Genomic DNA, 13,684 nt, shown 5'->3' with positions numbered 1-13,684 from the left:
ACACTGATTGTTTTTTTCTTATTCACCACTCCTGATGATGAGTTATTGTGCGACACCTCAAGTCTGAACCTTTCGAGGGTGATTCCTCCAAGGTCACCTTGACGGTTACATCGAGTAGGAATCCATCGAGGGTGATTCCTCAGATTCCCCCTTGATGTTATGGACACACGGTTACCTTGACCTTCACCTCGGTCCTTTGTTGAAGTTGGGTCGGCCCAAGGGGTACCCGCGAGAGTTATTGAAGTTGGGTTGACCATGAGGGTACCCGCAATGTAATGACATGGCACGACCGGGCAGGCAGAGACCGCCCTAAAGAGGGATGGGCCTGGCCCCTGTCGTAAGTCCGTGAAATGGGGTGAGAGGTTCATCGATCGTTCCCGCGAGCTCCGTATACACAAATGGGTTTGGATATGTGATCTGAGTAGGCCTGTAGCCATTTCGCACTAACCACCACGCGGGAATAAGTATGGGCATTCGGCGCCGTACAATTCTTCCGAAAGCTCTACAGACGTCACAGTTCAGAGATGTGGCACAGAGACTAGTAGATATCCTGCAGATCAGGTGAAGCTGGACCGCCCACGCAATGTGTAGGAGTGCTTAGGATGAGCGGCCGAACCACCCTTCACATTTAGGATGTAGACAGGCGTGCTGACCTCTCTGCTGAGCCTAGGTAGGACTATGGTGTGTCGATTAGCCGAGGACGGGCATGCCCAGGAAAAGTGTGTCTGGCCGGAGTTAATCGAGTGTGTTGGGTAAGTTGGTGCACGCCTGCAAGGAAGTAATCTATTTGAATAGCCGTGTCCATGGTAACGGGTGCTCAGAGTTGTATTCCGATCTACTACAACTAGAACGGGATACTTGTTACACTAAACTCATATGATGGCTCCGGCATCGCTTTCTCGCAGTGAGTCGAGGAAGGATTTCTGGGCGTGGCTAATATATACCTGAGTCGAGGAGGGAGGAGAAACCGTGAGGGGAGGGGAGGGGAGGAGAGGAGGGAGGAGGAGGTCGCCGGATAGGAGGAGGAGGAGGTCGCCGGAGAGGAGGAGGGTAGTATGGTGGAGGAGAGAAGGGAAGATGGAGTGGAGGAGAGGAGGAGATGGAGTGGAGGAGAAAAATGAAGGAGGAGAGGACCACGCCCAGCCATATATATGTCATAGTAATGGCGCACCGCGGGCAGGTGCGCCATCACTAACTTTTTTTTATTTTTTTGATTTATTTTGAATTTTGAAGGCGGGAAGATATTAATGGCGCACCATGAACAGGTGCGCCATTAGTAACTTTTTTTTATTTTGTTGACTTATTTTGAATTTTGAAGGCGGGAAGATACTAATGGCGCACCATGGGCAGGTGCGCCATTAGTAAGTTTGAATTTTTTTGCCTCTCCAGATCTTAAAAGCCCCGTACCTTTTTTTCTGTTAGGTTTTTGAGGGTTTTGAAAATGTTTAACGGGGTTCCCAGAAAAGTTCACATATTTAATAAAAATAACACTTGGAAAAGTTTGTAATTTGCAAAAAAGTTCACAGAAAATGAAAAACAATTCATGGGTTAAAAAAAGTTTACACAGATTTGGGAAAAAGTTTGTAATTTGAGAAAAGTTCACGAAATTTGGATAAAATAACAAAATTGAGAAAAGTTCACTTATTTAAAACAAAGTTCAGAGACATTTGGAAAAGGAAAAAAATATTTGAAAGAAGTTCACGGATCTCTGAAAAGTTCACAAATTTTATAAAAAAGAAAAAGAAGGTGAAACAGGAAAAGTAAAGAAGAAAAAGAAGGCGAAAAACGAAAAAAAAAAGAGAAAACCGGCAGGTGAAAACACGAAGAAAACGTCCCAGAGACAAATGCAGTAAAAATCATTGGAAAAAGCTTCCATAAAAACTGTTGGAAAACAGAACCTACATAAGAAGCCAGCCGGCCCATTTACCTATGTAATACTCCATCTGTTCTCTTGACATAAGAAGCCAGCCGCCTACTATACAGTGAAGGGTGTTCGCCGATTATCGATCTGTACTACTATCCCGCGCTCAAGGTGCAGAATAGGAACTGGGCGTACCAATTCACGCATTGGTGCCAAATATGATTTGCCACCCCACTCAATTAGTTTTCTGTTATTTTTTCCATCTGTGCTTAACACTAATGGATTGGGATAGATTTTTTTTCTATGTTTTGTCCCCTTTTATTTTTATTTGTTCTCTCAGCGCCATTTTTCATTGTGTATAGAAAATAATGTTCGTAAAGTTTTTACAAAATATTCGGAATGTATTTTGAAAACTTTATGTCATATTTTGTAAAAGAATGTTTGCATGAATTTTAAAAAATGTTCACCATGCGTTAAGAAAACATTAGCCGTGTCCTTTAAGAAGGTTGATTTCCTTTTAAATTTAGTTTCTTTTTAATTTTCCTTTATTCATTTCTTTTTTTTCCATTTTTCCTTTCCTATTTTTTATTTTTTGGTTCCTTTTTAATACATTTTGAACATTTGTAAAATGCACACTGATTGTTTTTTCTTATTCACCACTCCTGATGATGAGTTGTTGTGCGACACCTCAAGTCTTAACCCTTCGAGGGTGATTCCTCCAAGGTCACCTTGACGGTTACATCGAGTAGGAATCCATCGAGGGTGATTCCTCAGATTCCCCCTTGATGTTATGGACACACGGTTACCTTGACCTTCACCTCGGTCCTTTGTTAAAGTAGGGTCGGCCCAAGGGGTACCCGCGAGAGTTATTGAAGTTGGGTTGACCATGAGGTTACCCGCAATGTAATGACGTGGCACGACCGGGCAGGCAGAGACCGCCCTAGAGAGGAATGGGCCTGGCCCCTGTCGTAAGTCCGTGAAATGGGGTGAGAGGATCATCGATCGTTCCCGCGAGCTCCGTATACACTAACGGGTTTGGATATGTGATCTGAGTAGGCCTCTAGCCATTTCGCACTAACCACCACGCGGGAATAAGTATGGGCATTTGGCGTCGTACAATTCTTCCGAAAGCTCTACAGACGTCACAGTTCAGAGATGTGGCACAGAGACTAGTAGATATCCTGCAGATCAGGTGAAGCTGGTCCGCCCACGCAATGTGCAGGAGTGCTTAGGATGAGCGGCCGAACCACCCTTCACATTTAGGATGTAGACAGGCGTGCTGACCTCTCTGCTGAGCCAAGGTAGGACTATGGTGTGTCGATTACCCGAGGACGAGAATGCCCAGGAAAAGTGTCTGGCCGGAGTTAATCGAGTGTGTTGGGTAAGTTGGTGCACCCCTGCAAGGAAGTAATCTATTTGAATAGCCGTGTCCATGGAAACGGGTGCTCGGAGTTGTATTCCGATCTACTACAATTAGAACCGGATACTTGTTACACTAAACTCATATGATGGCTCCGGCATCGCTTTCTCGCAGTGAGTCGAGGAAGGATTTCTGGGCGTGGCTAATATATACCTGAGTCGAGGAGGGAGGAGAAACCGTGAGGGGAGGGGAGGGGAGGAGAGGAGGGAGGAGGAGGTCGCCGGATAGGAGGAGGAGGAGGTCACCGGAGAGGAGGAGGTGGAGGTCGCCGGAGAGGAGGAGGAGGAGGAGGTCGCCGGAGAGGAGGAGGGTAGTATGGTGGAGGAGAGAAGGGAAGATGGAGTGGAGGAGAGGAGGAGATGGAGTGGAGAAGAAAAATGAAGGAGGAGAGGACCACGCCCAGCCATATATATGGCATAGTAATGGCGCACCGCGGGCAGGTGCGCCATTACTATTTTTTTTTATTTTTTTTATTTATTTTGAATTTTGAAGGCGGGAAGATACTAATGGCGCATCATGGGCAGGTGCGCCATTAGTAACTTTTTTTATTTTGTTGACTTATTTTGAATTTTGAAGGCGGGAAGATACTAATGGCGCACCATGGGCAGGTGCGCCATTAGTAAGTTTGAATTTTTTTTGAATTTTTTTGCCTCTCCAGATCTTAAAAGCCCCGTATCTTTTTTTCTGTTAGGTTTTTGAGGATTTTGAAAATGTTTAACGGGGTTCCCAGAAAAGTTCACATATTTAATAAAAATAACACTTGGAAAACTTTGTAATTTGCAAAAAAGTTCACAAAAAATGAAAAACAATTCATGGGTTAAAAAAAGTTCACACAGATTTGGGAAAAAGTTTGTAATTTGAGAAAAGTTCACGAAATTTGGATAAAATAAAAAAATTGAGAAAAGTTCACTTATTTAAAACAAAGTTCAGAGACATTTGGAAAAGGAAAAAAATATTTGAAAGAAGTTCACGGATCTCTGAAAAGTTCACAAATTTTATAAAAAAGAAAAAGAAGGTGAAACAGGAAAAGTAAAGAAGAAAAAGAAGGCGAAAAACGAAAAAAGAGAGAGAAAACCGGCAGGCGAAAACACGAAGAAAACGCCCCAGAAACAAATGCAGTAAAAATCATTGGAAAAAGCTTCCATAAAAACTGTTGGAAAACAGAACCTACATAAGAAGCCAGCCGGCCCATTTACCTATATAATACTCCATCCGTTCTCTTGACATAAGAAGCCAGCCGCCTACTATAGAGTGAAGGGTGTTCGCCGATTAGCGATCTGTACTAATATCCCGCGCTCAAGGTGCAGAATAGGAACTGGGCGTACCAATTCACGCATTGGTGCCAAATATGATTTTCCACCCCACTCAATCAGTTTTCTGTTATTTTTTCCATCTGTGCTTAACACTAATGGATTGGGATAGATTTTTTTCTATGTTTTGTCCCCTTTTATTTTTTTCTTTAATTTTTATTTGTTCTCTTAGTGCCATTTTTTTCATTGTGTATAGAAAATAATGTTCGTAAAGTTTTTACAAAATATACGGAATGTATTTTGAAAACTTTATGTCATATTTTGTAAAAGAATGTTTGCATGAATTTTAAAAAATGTTCACCATGCGTTAAGAAAACATTAGCCGTGTCCTTTAAGAAGGTTGATTTCCTTTTAAATTTAGTTTCTTTTTAATTTTCCTTTATTCATTTCTTTTTTTCCCCTTTTTTCCATTCCTATTTTTTATTTTTTGGTTCCTTTTTAATACATTTTGAACATTTGCAAAATGCACACTGATTGTTTTTTCTTATTCACCACTCCTGATGATGAGTTGTTGTGCGACACCTCAAGTCTGAACCGTTCGAGGGTGATTCCTCCAAGGTCACCTTGACGGTTACATCGAGTAGGAATCCATCGAGGGTGATTCCTCAGATTCCCCCTTGATGTTATGGACACACGGTTACCTTGACCTTCACCTCGTTCCTTTGTTGAAGTTGGGTCGGCCCAAGGGGTACCCGCGAGAGTTATTGAAGTTGGGTTGACCATGAGGGTTCCCGCAATGTAATGACGTGGCACGACCGGGCAGGCGGAGACCGCCCTAGAGAGGGATGGGCCTGGCCCTTGTCGTAAGTCCGTGAAATGGGGTGAGAGGATCATCGATCGTTCCCGCGAGCTCCGTATACACTAACGGGTTTGGATATGTGATCTGAGTAGGCTTCTAGCCATTTCGCACTAACCACCACGCGGGAATAAGTATGGGCATTCGGCGCCGTACAATTCTTCCGAAAGCTCTACAGACGTCGCAGTTCAGAGATGTGGCATAGAGACTAGTAGATATCCTGCAGATCAGGTGAAGCTGGACCGCCCACGCAATGTGCAGGAGTGCTTAGGATGAGCGGCCGAACCACCCTTCACATTTAGGATGTAGACAGGCGTGCTGACCTCTCTGCTGAGCCTAGGTAGGACTATGGTGTGTCGATTAGCGAGGACGGGCATGCCCAGGAAAAGTGTGTCTGGCCGGAGTTAATCGAGTGTGTTGGGTAAGTTGGTGCACCCCTGCAAGGAAGTAATCTATTTGAATAGCCGTGTCCATGATAACGGGTGGTCGGAGTTGTATTCCGATCTACTACAACTAGAACGGGATACTTGTTACACTAAACTCATATGATGGCTCCGGCGTCGCTTTCTCGCAGTGAGTCGAGGAAGGATTTCTGGGCGTGGCTAATATATACCTGAGTCGAGGAGGTAGAAGAAACCGTGAGGGTAGGGGAGGGGAGGAGAGGAGGGAGGAGGAGGTCGCCAGATAGGAGGAGGAGGAGGTCGCCGGAGAGGAGGAGGAGGAGGAGGTCGCCGGAGAGGAGGAGGAGGAGGTCGCCGGAGAGGAGGAGGGTAGTATGGTGGAGGAGAGAAGGGAAGATGGAGTGGAGGAGAGGAGGAGATGGAGTGGAGGAGAAAAATGAAGGAGGAGAGGACCACGCCCAGCCATATATATGGCATAGTAATGGCGCACCACGGGCAGGTGCGCCATTACTAATTTTTTTTATTTTTTTTATTTATTTTGAATTTTGAAGGCGGAAAGATACTAATGGCGCACCATGGGCAGGTGCGCCATTAATAACTTTTTTTTATTTTGTTGACTTATTTTGAATTTTGAAGGCGGGAAGATACTAATGGCGCACCATGGGCAGGTGCGCCATTAGTAAGTTTGAATTTTTTTGCCTCTCCAGATCTTAAAAGCCCCGTATCTTTTTTTCTGTTAGGTTTTTGAGGATTTTGAAAATGTTTAACAGGGTTCCCAGAAAAGTTCACATATTTAATAAAAATAACACTTGGAAAAGTTTGTAATTTGCAAAAAAGTTCACAGAAAATGAAAAACAATTCATGGGTTAAAAAAAGTTCACACAGGTTTGGGAAAAAGTTTGTAATTTGTGAAAAGTTCACGAAATTTGGATAAAATGACAAAATTGTGAAAAGTTCACTTATTTAAAACAAAGTTCAGAGACATTTGGAAAAGGAAAAAAATATTTGAAAGAAGTTCACGGATCTCTGAAAAGTTCACAAATTTTATAAAAAAGAAAAAGAAGGTGAAACAGGAAAAGTAAAGAAGAAAAAGAAGGCGAAAAACGAAAAAAAGAGAGAAAACCGGCAGGTGAAAACACGAAGAAAACGTCCCAGAAACAAATGCAGTAAAAATTATTGGAAAAAGCTTCCGTAAAAACTGTTGGAAAACAGAACCTACATAAGAAGCCAGCCGGCCCATTTACCTATATAATACTCCATCCATTCTCTTGACATAAGAAGCCAGCCGCTTACTATACAGTGAAGGGTGTTCGCCGATTAGCGATCTGTACTAATATCCCGCGCTTAAGGTGCGGAATAGGAACTGCATTGGTGCCAAATATGATTTGCCACCCCACTCAATCAGTTTTCTGTTATTTTTTCCATCTGTGCTTAACACTAATGGACTGGGATAGATTTTTTTCTATGTTTTGTCCCCTTTTATTTTTTTCTTTAATTTTTATTTGTTCTCTCAGTGCCATTTTTCATTGTGTATAGAAAATAATGTTCGTAAAGTTTTTACAAAATATTCGGAATGTATTTTGAAAACTTTATGTCATATTTTGTAAAAGAATTTTTGCATGAATTTTAAAAAATGTTCACCATGCGTTAAGAAAACATTAGCCGTGTCCTTTAAGAAGGTTGATTTCCTTTTAAATTTAGTTTCTTTTTAAATTTCCTTTATTCATTTCTTTTTTTTTTCATTTTTCCTTTCCTATTTTTTTATTTTTTGGTTCCTTTTTAATACATTTTGAACATTTGCAAAATGCACACTGATTGTTTTTTCTTATTCACCACTCCTGATGATGAGTTGGTCTGCGACACCTCAAGTCTAAACCCTTCGAGGGTGATTCGTCCAAGGTCACCTTGACGGTTACATCGAGTAGGAATCCATCGAGGGTGATTCCTCAGATTCCCCCTTGATGTTATGGACACACGGTTACCTTGACCTTCACCTCGGTCCTTTGTTGAAGTTGGGTCGGCCCAAGGGGTACCCGCGAGAGTTATTGAAGTTGGGTTGACCATGAGGGTACCCGCAATGTAATGACGTGGCACGACTGGGTAGGCAGAGACTGCCCTAGAGAGGGATGGGCCTGGCCCCTATCGTAAGTCCGTGAAATGGGGTGAGAGGATCATCGATCGTTCCCGCGAGCTCCGTATACACTAACGGGTTTGGATATGTGATCTGAGTAGGCCTCTAGCCATTTCGCACTAACCACCACGCGGGAATAAGTATGGGCATTCGGCGCCGTACAATTCTTCCGAAAGCTCTACAGACATCACAGTTCAGAGATGTGGCACAGAGACTAGTAGATATCCTGCAGATCAGGTGAAGCTGGACCGCCCACGCAATGTGCAGGAGTGCTTAGGATGAGCGGCCGAACCACCCTTCACATTTAGGATGTAGACAGGCGTGCTGACCTCTCTGCTGAGCCTAGGTAGGACTATGGTGTGTCGATTAGCCGAGGACGGGCATGCCCAGGAAAAGTGTGTCTGGCCGGAGTTAATCGAGTGTGTTGGTAAGTTGGTGCACCCCTGCAAGGAAGTAATCTATTTGAATAGCCGTGTCCATGGTAACGGGTGCTCGGAGTTGTATTCCGATCTACTACAACTAGAACGGGATACTTGTTACACTAAACTCATATGATGGCTCCGGCATCGCTTTCTCGCAGTGAGTTGAGGAAGGATTTCTGGGCGTGGCTAATATATACCTGAGTCGAGGAGGGAGGAGAAACCGTGAGGGGAGGGGAGGGGAGGAGAGGAGGAAGGAGGAGGTCGCCGGAGAGGAGGAGGAGGAGGTCGCCGGAGAGGAGGAGGAGGAGGAGGTCGCCGGAGAGGAGGAGGGTAGTATGGTGGAGGAGAGAAGGGAAGATGGAGTGGAGAAGAGGAGGAGATGGAGTGGAGGAGAGATGGAGTGGAGGAGAAAAATGAAGGAGGAGAGGACCACGCCCAGCCATATATATGGCATCGTAATGGCGCACCGCGGGCAGGTGCGCCATTACTAACTTTTTTTTATTTTTTTGATTTATTTTGAATTTTGAAGGCGGGAAGATACTAATGGCGCACCATGGGCAGGTGCGCCATTAGTAACTTTTTATTTATTTTGTTGACTTATTTTGAATTTTGAAGGCGGGAAGATACTAATGGCGCACCATGGGCAGGTGCGCCATTAGTAAGTTTGAAATTTTTGAATTTTTTTGCCTCTCCAGATCTTAAAAGCCCCGTATCTTTTTTTCTGTTAGGTTTTTGAGGATTTTGAAAATGTTTAAAGGGGTTCCCAGAAAAGTTCACATAATTAATAAAAATAACACTTGGAAAAGTTTGTAATTTGCAAAAAAGTTCATAGAAAATGAAAAACAATTCATGGGTTAAAAAAAGTTCACACAGATTTGGGAAAAACTTTGTAATTTGAGAAAAGTTCAAGAAATTTGGATAAAATGACAAAATTGAGAAAAGTTCACTTATTTAAAACAAAGTTCAGAGACATTTGGAAAAGGAAAAAAATATTTGAAAGAAGTTCACGGATCTCTGAAAAGTTCACAAATTTTATAAAAAAGAAAAAGAAGGTGAAACAGGAAAAGTAAGGAAGAAAAAGAAGGCGAAAAACGAAAAAGAGAGAGAGAAAACCGGCAGGTGAAAACACGAAGAAAACGTCCCAGAAACAAATGCAGTAAAAATCATTGGAAAAAGCTTCCATAAAAACTGTTGGAAAACAGAACCTACATAAGAAGCCAGCCGGCCCATTTACCTATATAATACTCCATCCGTTCTCTTGACATAAGAAGCCAGCCGCCTACTATACAGTGAAGGGTGTTCGCCGATTAGCGATCTATACTAATATCCCACGCTCAAGGTGCGGAATAGGAACTGGGCGTACCAATTCACACATTGGTGCCAAATATGATTTTCCATCCCACTCAATCAGTTTTCTGTTATTTTTTCCATCTGTGCTTAACACTAATGGACTGGGATAGACTTTTTTCTATGTTTTGTCCCCTTTTATTTTTTTCTTTAATTTTTATTTGTTCTCTCAGTGCCATTTTTCATTATGTATAGAAAATAATGTTCGTAAAGTTTTTACAAAATATTCGGAATGTATTTTGAAAACTTTATGTCATATTTTGTAAAAGATTGTTTGCATGAATTTGAAAAAATGTTCACCATGCGTTAAGAAAACATTAGCTGTGTCCTTTAAGAAGGTTGATTTCCTTTTAAATTTAGTTTCTTTTTAAATTTTCCTTTATTCATTTCTTTTTTTCCATTTTTCCTTTCCTATTTTTTTATGTTTTGGTTCCTTTTTAAAACATTTTGAACATTTGCAAAATGCACACTGATTGTTTTTTCTTATTCACCACTCCTGATGATGAGTTGTTGTGCGACACCTCAAGTCTAAACCCTTCGAGGGTAATTCCTCCAAGGTCACCTTGATGGTTACATCGAGTAGGAATCCATCGAGGGTGATTCCTCAGATTCCCCCTTGATGTTATGGACACACGGTTACCTTGACCTTCACCTCGGTCCTTTGTTGAAGTTGGGTCGGCCCAAGGGGTACCCGCGAGAGTTATTGAAGTTGGGTTGACCATGAGGGTTCCCGCAATGTAATGACGTGGCACGACCGGGCAGGCGGAGACCGCCCTAGAGAGGGATGGGCCCGGCCCTTGTCGTAAGTCCGTGAAATGGGGTGAGAGGATCATCGATCGTTCCCGCGTGCTCCGTACACACTAACGGGTTTGGATATGTGATCTGAGTAGGCTTCTAGCCATTTCGCACTAACCACCACGCGGGAATAAGTATGGGCATTCGGCGCCGTACAATTCTTCCGAAAGCTCTACAGACGTCACAGTTCAGAGATGTGGCATAGAGACTAGTAGATATCCTGCAGATCAGGTGAAGCTGGACCGCCCACGCAATGTGCAGGAGTGCTTAGGATGAGCGGCCGAACCACCCTTCACATTTAGGATGTAGACAGGCGTGCTGACCTCTCTGCTGAGCCTAGGTAGGACTATGGTGTGTCAATTAGCGAGGACGGGCATGCCCAGGAAAAGTGTGTCTGGCCGGAGTTAATCGAGTGTGTTGGGTAAGTTGGTGCACCCCTGCAAGGAAGTAATCTATTTGAATAGCCGTGTCCATGGTAACGGGTGCTCGGAGTTGTATTCCGATCTACTACAACTAGAACGGGATACTTGTTACACTAAACTCATATGATGGCTCCGGCATCGCTTTCTCGCAGTGAGTCGAGGAAGGATTTCTGGGCGTGGCTAGTAGATACCTGAGTCGAGGAGGGAGGAGAAACCGTGAGGGGAGGGGAAGGGAGGAGAGGAGGGAGGAGGAGGTCGCCGGATAGGAGGAGGAGGAGGTTGCCGGAGAGGAGGAGGAGGTCGCCGGAGAGGAGGAGGGTAGTATGGTGGAGGAGAGAAGGGAAGATGGAGTGGAGGAAAGGAGGAGATGGAGTGGAGGAGAGATGGAGTGGAGGAGAAAAATGAAGGAGGAGAGGACCACGCCCAGCCATATATATGGCATAGTAATGGCGCACCACGGGCAGGTGCGCCATTACTTTTTTTTTTGATTTATTTTGAATTTTGAAGGCGGGAAGATACTAATGGCGCACCATGGGCAGGTGCGCCATTAGTAACTTTTTTTTATTTTGTTGACTTATTTTGAATTTTGAAGGCGGGAAGATACTAATGGCGCATCATGGGCAGGTGCGCCATTAGTAAGTTTGAATTTTTTTTGAATTTTTTTGCCTCTCCAGATCTTAAAAGCCCCGCATCTTTTTTCTGTTAGGTTTTTGAGGATTTTGAAAATGTTTAACGAGGTTCCCAGAAAAGTTCACATATTTAATAAAAATAACACATGGAAAAGTTTGTAATTTGCAAAAAAGTTCACAGAAAATGAAAAACAATTCATGGGTTAAAAAAAGTTCACACAGGTTTGGGAAAAAGTTTGTAATTTGAGAAAAGTTCACGAAATTTGGATAAAATGAAAAAATTGAGAAAAGTTCACTTATTTAAAACAAAGTTCAGAGACATTTGGAAAAGGAAAAAAATATTTGAAAGAAGTTCACGGATCTTTGAGAAGTTCACAAATTTTATAAAAAAGAAAAAGAAGGTGAAACATGAAAAGTAAAGAAGAAAAAGAAGGCGAAAAACGAAAAAAAAAGAGAGAAAACCGGTAGGTGAAAACACGAAGAAAACGTCCCAGAAACAAATGCAGTAAAAATCATTGGAAAAAGCTTCCATGAAAACTGTTGGAAAACAGAACCTACATAAGAAGCCAGCCGGCCCATTTACCTATATAATACTCCATCCGTTCTCTTGACGTAAGAAGCCAGCCGCCTACTATACAGTGAAGGGTGTTCGCCGATTAGCGATCTGTACTAATATCCCGCGCTTAAGGTGCGGAATAGGAACTGCATTGGTGCCAAATATGATTTGCCACCCCACTCAATCAGTTTTCTGTTATTTTTTCCATCTGTGCTTAACACTAATGGACTGGGATAGATTTTTTTCTATGTTTTGTCCCCTTTTATTTTTTTCTTTAATTTTTATTTGTTCTCTCAGTGCCATTTTTCATTGTGTATAGAAAACATTGTTCGTAAAGTTTTTACAAAATATTCGGAATGTATTTTGAAAATTTTATGTCATATTTTGTAAAAGAATGTTTGCATGAATTTAAAAAAATGTTCACCATGCGTTAAGAAAACATTAGCCGTGTCCTTTAAGAAGGTTAATTTCCTTTTAAATTTAGTTTCTTTTTAATTTTCCTTTATTCATTTCTTTTTTTTCCATTTTTCCTTTCCTATTTTTCTATTTTTTGGTTCCTTTTTAATACATTTTGAACATTTGCAATATGCACACTGATTGTTTTTTCTTATTCACCACTCCTGATGATGAGTTGTTGTGCGACACCTCAAGTCTGAACCCTTCGAGGGTGATTCCTCCAAGGTCACCTTGACGGTTACATCGAGTAGGAATCCATCGAGGGTGATTCCTCAGATTCCCCCTTGATGTTATGGACACACGGTTACCTTGACCTTCACCTCGGTCCTTTGTTGAAGTTGGGTCGGCCGAAGGGGTACCCGCGAGAGTTATTGAAGTTGGGTTGACCATGAGGGTACCCGCAATGTAATGGCGTGGCACGACCGGGCAGGCAGAGACCGCCCTAGAGATGGATGGGCCAGGCCCCTGTCGTAAGTCCGTGAAATGGGGTGAGAGGATCATCGATCGTTCCCGCGAGCTCCGTATACACTAACGGGTTTGGATATGTGATCTGAGTAGGCCTCTAGCCATTTCGCACTAACCACCACGCGGGAATAAGTATGGGCATTCGGCGCCGTACAATTCTTCCGAAAGCTCTACAGACGTCACAGTTCAGAGATGTGGCACAGAGACTAGTAGATATCCTGCAGATCAGGTGAAGCTGGACCGCCCACGCAATGTGCAGGAGTGCTTAGGATGAGCGGCCGAACCACCCTTCACATTTAGGATGTAGACAGGCGTGCTGACCTCTCTGCTGAGCCTAGGTAGGACTATGGTGTGTCGATTAGCCGAGGACGGGCATGCCCAGGAAAAGTGTGTCTGGCCGGAGTTAATCGAGTGTGTTGGGTAAGTTGGTGCACCCCTGCAAGGAAGTAATCTATTTGAATAGCCGTGTCCATGGTAATGGGTGCTCGGAGTTGTATTCCGATCTACTACAACTAGAACGGGATACTTGTTACACTAAACTCAGATGATGGCTCCGGCATCGCTTTCTCGCAGTGAGTCGAGGAAGGATTTCTTGGCGTGGCTAATATATACCTGAGTCGAGGAGGGAGGAGAAACCGTGAGGGGAGGGGAGGGGAGGGGAGGAGAGGAGGGA

This window comes from Triticum dicoccoides, chromosome 5A (genome assembly GCF_002162155.2).
Source record: "Triticum dicoccoides isolate Atlit2015 ecotype Zavitan chromosome 5A, WEW_v2.0, whole genome shotgun sequence".
NCBI lineage: Eukaryota > Viridiplantae > Streptophyta > Magnoliopsida > Poales > Poaceae > Triticum > Triticum dicoccoides.
This window is presented reverse-complemented; position numbering follows the sequence as displayed.